This window comes from Colobus angolensis, unplaced genomic scaffold (assembly GCF_000951035.1).
Source record: "Colobus angolensis palliatus isolate OR3802 unplaced genomic scaffold, Cang.pa_1.0 Scaffold109, whole genome shotgun sequence".
Lineage (NCBI taxonomy): Eukaryota > Metazoa > Chordata > Mammalia > Primates > Cercopithecidae > Colobus > Colobus angolensis.
In genome coordinates, this window is record NW_012111919.1 from 6,064,934 (window position 1) to 6,070,735 (window position 5,802).

The following is a 5,802-nucleotide window of genomic DNA, read 5'->3' on the forward strand; positions in this document are numbered from 1 at the left end:
AGACCAGCCTGACCAACATGGAGAAACCCCGTCTCTACTAAAAACACAAAATTAGCTGGGCCTAGTGGTGCATGCCTATAATCCCAGCTACTCAGAAGGCTGAGGCAGAAGAATCGCTTGAACCCAGGAGGCAGAGGTTGTGGTGAGCTGAGATCGTGCCATTGCACTCCAGTCTGGGCAACAAGAGCAAAACTCCGTCTCAAATAAATAAATAATACAAAGAATAAAGTATTCTTAAACATGACACCAAAGCAAGAGCCATAAATTAGTTGGGCATGATGTAAGTACCTGTAGTCCCAGCCACTCAGGGGGCTGAGGAAGGAGGATCATTTGGACCCAGGAGTCTGAGGCTGTAGTGAGCCTTGGTCACTCCACTGCACTCCAGCCTTGGCAGCAGGGCAAGACCTTGTCTCAAAAGAGGAAAAAAAAAAAAAAAAAAAGCTGTACTTCCAATGGAGCTAAAGTGAGACACTGCAAGTCTATAGGGAGGCCATCAGTGAAGAGATGGTCCTGATTTGGGAGGTGTAGGATGCAATCCATGGGACTGCATCTTTAAGATCCATGAAACATTTGAGAAACACTTGAAATCAAGAGGCAAAATCAGAACTGTTGACATTAGGCCAGGAGTGGTAGCTCATGCCTGTAATCCCAGTGCTTAGGGAGGCCGAGAGGGGCAGATCACCTGAGGTCAGGAGATTGAGACCAGCCTAGCTAACATGGTGAAACCCCGGCTCTACTAAAAATACAAAAATTAGCTGGGTGTGGTGGTGCATGCCTGTAACCCTAGCTACTCAGAAGGCTGAGGCAAGAGAATCGCTTGAATGGGGGAGGTAGAGGTTGCAGTGAGCCAAGATCACACCACTGGACTCTAGCCTAGGCAACAGAACAAGACTCTGTGTAAAAAAAAAGAAAGAATTGTTTACATTAGAATTATGCACTGTTCAGTGTGATTACTAGCACATGTAGTTATTTAAATTTCAAAAATTAAAAATTCATTTCCAGCCAGGCACAGTGGCTCATGCCTGTAATCCCAGCACTTCGGGAGGCTGAGGCGAGCAGATCACGAGGTCAGGAGACCGACACCATCCTGGCTAACACGGTGAAACCCCATCTCTACTAAAAACACAAAAAATTAGCCGGGCGTGGTGGCGGGCGCCTGTAGTCCCAGCTACTGCGGAGGCTGAGGCGGGAGAATGGCGTGAACCTGGGAAGCGGAGCTTGCAGTGAGCCGAGATCACACCACTGCACTCCAGCCTGGGCGATGGAAAAAAAAAAAATTCATTTCCTCAGTTACACTACCACATTTCAAATATTCAATAAGCAAATGTTGCTAGTAGCCAACGTGTTGGATGATGCAAAAAGAGTTCCATCATCACAGAAAGTTCTACTGGACAGTGCTGACCTAGATATTCATCTCAAGGGAAGGAAATGCTCAAAGATGCTCACTTGGTTTCTGTCCTGAACTAGATGGTTGGCAGGGCTACCAATTGGTAAAGAGGATGCAGGACGAGGAGCAGATTGCTGAGTACCCCCCATTATCCTTCTATGTCAATTCAAAAAGCATTCACTGAACTCTATTATGTACCTGTGAAATAGCTACTGTGAAAAGTACTTTGGAAAGTATCTAATAAACAAATTACTCAGTCTCTACCCTTAAGGAGCTTACAGTCCTATTTGAGTGTTTGCACTTCTAACTAAAAAGTCAACAGAGAAAGAAATTAGAAAAAGAGCAAACTAAACCCAAGCCAACAGAAGGAAATAAAGAATAGAGTGGAGATAAATAGAGAATAGAAAAACAAGGCTGGCTGTGGTAGCTCATGCCTGTAATCCCAGCACTTTGGGAGCCCAAGGTGGGCAGATCACCTGAGGTCAGGAGTTCAAGACCAGCCTGGCCAACATGGTGAAACCCTGTCTCTGCTAAAAATACAAAAATTAGCTGGGTGTGGCGGTGCATACCTGTAATACCAGCTACTCGGGAGGCTGAGGCAGGAGAACCGCTTGAACCTGGGAGGCAGAGGTTGCAGTGAGAGGAGATGGCGCCACTGCACTCCAGCCCAGCCCGAGCAATAAAGCAAAACTCTGTCTCAAAACAACAACAACAACAAAAACCAAAATGGAGCAAACACCTAAATGTCAAAGCTAAAGCTATAAAATGCTTTGAAAAAAACAGAGAACTCTTCATGACATTGGATTTGGCAATAATTTCTTGGATATGACACCAAAAGTACAGGCAAAACAAGAATAAATTAATTTGACTGAAATTTTAAACTTTTGTGTATCAAAGGATACTGACCCCAGAGTGAAAAGACAATTCACAGGATCAGAGGAAAGATTCGCACATCACATATCTGATAAGGGATTACTATCCATAACATATATTTTTTAAAACCCAAAAACTCCTGTAACTCAACAACAACAAAAAAAACCTATTTGAAAATTTGCAAGGAGTTAAGTAGGCATTTCTCCAAAGAAAATATACAAATAGCCAATAGGCACATGAAAAGATACTCAACATCACTAGTCAGCAGGGAAATGCAAATCAAAACCACAGTGAGATACACTTCATACTCATTAGGACAGGGTGGTTATAAATACATATACACATACACACACACACACAAAATAACAAGTGTTGGGAGGATGTAGAGAAATTGGAACACTGGTACATTGCTGGTAGGAATGTGTAAGATGGTGCTGCCATTTGGAAAACAATATGACTGTTCCTTGAAAAGTTAAACACAGAAATAGCGTATTCTACTTCTAGGTATATACTCAAAAAAAAATTGAAAGGGCCAGGCACGGTGGCTCACACCTGTAATCCCAGCACTTTGGGAAGCGAAGGTGGGTGGATTGCCAGAGGTCAGGAGTTCAAGACCAGCCTGGTCAACATGGCAAAACCCATCTCTACTCAAAATACAAAAATTAGCTGAGCATGGTCGGGGGGGGCACCTTTAATCCCAGCTACTCAGAAAAGCTGAGGTGAGAGAATCACTTGAACCCAGGAAGGGGAGGTTGCAGTGAGCCAAGATTTCACCACTGCACTCCAGCCTAGGCAACAGAGGGAGGCTGTCTCAAAAATTAAATAAATAAATAAATAAATATTCTTACCACAATAAAACAAAAATTTTAAAAAATTGAAAGTCAGGAGTCAGATACTTGTATACCAAAGTCCATACCAGCATTATTCAAGATAGCGGAAAGGTGGAAGCAACCCAAATGGCCATCAACATATGAATGGATAAGCAAAATGTCATATGTACATACAATGGAATCTTATTCAACCATAAACGGGAATGATAATACTGACATATGCTATAACATGGATGAACTTGAAAATAATTATGCTAAGCGAAATAAGCCAGACACAAAAGAACAAATATTGTAGGAGTCCATGTATATGAGGTATCTAGAATGGGCAAATTCATAGAGACAGAAAGTAGAATAGGCTGTGCGTGGTAGCTGAGACCTGTAATCATAGGACTTTGGGAGGCCAAGGTGGGAGGATTGCTTTGAGTCCAGGAGTCTGAGACTGAGACTGGCCTGGGCAACCTGGTGAAAATCCCATCTCAAAAAAAAAAAAAAAATGAAAGAAAGTAGAATAGAGGTTACCATGGGCTGCAGAGATGGAGGGAGGCTCTGTCTCAAAGAAAAAGAAAAAGAAAAACATATAGCTAACATCATACTCAAAGGTGAAAGACTGAAAGCTTTTTCTCTAAAATTAGGAACAAGACAAAGAAACCCACTCGTCATTTTTTGAGATGGAGTCTTGCTCTGTCATCCACACTAGAGTGCAGTGGCGTGATGTTGGCTCACTGCAACCTCTGCTGCCCGGGTTCAAGCAATTCTCCTGCCTCAGCCTCCTGAGTAGATGGGATTACAGGTGCCTGCCACCATGCCTGGCTAATTATTGTATTTTTGGTAGAGACGGGGTTTCACCATGTTGGTCAGGCTGGTCTCAAACTCCTGGCCTCAAGTGATTCACCTGCCTAAGCCTCCCACAGGGCTGGGATTAAAGGCGTGAGCCACCTTGCCTGGCCTCATCATTTCTTTAAAAAAAAAAAAAAAAAAATTAAGTCTAGTAACAAAGTCTCACTACACTGCCGCAGGTTGGTCTCAAATTCCTGGGCTCAAGTAATTCTCCTGACTTAGCCTCCCAAAGTGCTGAGATTACAGGTGTAAGCCACCACACCCAGCCTCTTCATTTCTATTCAACATTGTACTGGAAGTTCTAGCTAAATCAGTTAGATAACAAAAAGAAATAAAAGGCATCCACATTAGAAAGAAAGAAATAAAATTGAGGCCAAGTGTGGTATCTCATACCTGTAATTCCACTGCTTTGGGAAGCCCAAGCAGGAGGATAGTTTGAGGCCAGGGGTCAGCCTGGGCAACACAGTGAAAGTCCATCTCTACAAAAAAAAAATTTTTTTTTAATTGGTTGGGCATGGTGGCACACATCTGTGGTTCTAGCTACTCAGGACACTATGGTGGAAGGATCACTGGAGCCCAGGAGTTCGATATTAACCTGGGTAACATAAGGAGACCCCATCTCTAGCAAATGATTAGAGCTAATAAATGAATTCAACAAAGTTGTTGGATACAAGGTCAACACACAAAATCAGTGGTATTTCCAAATACTGGCAATAAAAAAATCTAAAAAGGAAATAAATAAACTCCTTTTACAATAGCATTAAAAACAATAAAATACTTTGAAATATATTTAACCAAAGAGGTATGAGACTTGTACACGGAAAACTATAAAACACTGCTGAAAGAAATTAAAGAAGGTCTAAGTATGGTCGTGTATTGCTTGACGATGGGGGTACCTTCTGAGAAATGTGTCGTGTAAGTGATTTTGTTGTTGTGTGAACATCACAGAGTGCACTTACACAAACCTGGATGGTATAGTGTACTACATATCTAGGCAATATGGCATAGCCTTGCTCCCAGGCTACAAACCTGGACAGCATGTTGCTGTATTGAATACTGTAGACAATTGTAACATGATGGTTTTTGTGTATCTAAATATAGAAAAGATACAGTAAAAATATGGCCTTATAATCTTATGTGACCGCCATCATATATGCTGTAAGTCATAGACCAAAATGTTATGTGGCGCATGACTGTAAATGGAAAAATATTCATTCTTAAGGATTTGAAGACTTTATTCATATATATATATAATATATTATATATTTTTTGAGTTGGGGTCTCGCTTTGCGGCCCAGGCTGGAGTGCAATGGTGCTATCCTGGCTCACTGCAACATCTGCCTCCCAAGTTCAAGTGATTCTCCTGCCTCAGCCTCCTGAGTAGCTGGGATTACAGGCACGCACCACCATGCCCAGCTAATTTTTTTGTATTTTCAGTAGAGATAGGGTTTCACCATGTTGGTCAGGCTGGTCTCGAATTCCTGATCTCGTGATCCATTCACCTCAGCCTCCCAAAGTGCTGAGTTTACAGGCATGAGTCATCGCACCAGGTAGAAGACTTAATATTGTTAAGATATCAATACTCCGGCCGGGTGTGGTGGCTCACACCTGTAATCCCAGCACTTTGGGAGGTTGAGGCAGGCAGATCATATAAGGTTGGGAGTTTGAGACCAGCCTGATCAACATGGTGAAACCCCGTCTCTATTAAAAATACAAAAATTAGCTGGGCATGGTGGTGCATGCCTGTAATCCCAGCTACTCTGGAAGCTGAGGCAGGAGAATTGCTAGAACCTGGGAGGCGGAGGTTGCGGTGAGCTGAGATAGTGCCATTGCACTCCAGCCTAGGCAACAAGAGCGAAACTCCATCTCAAAAAA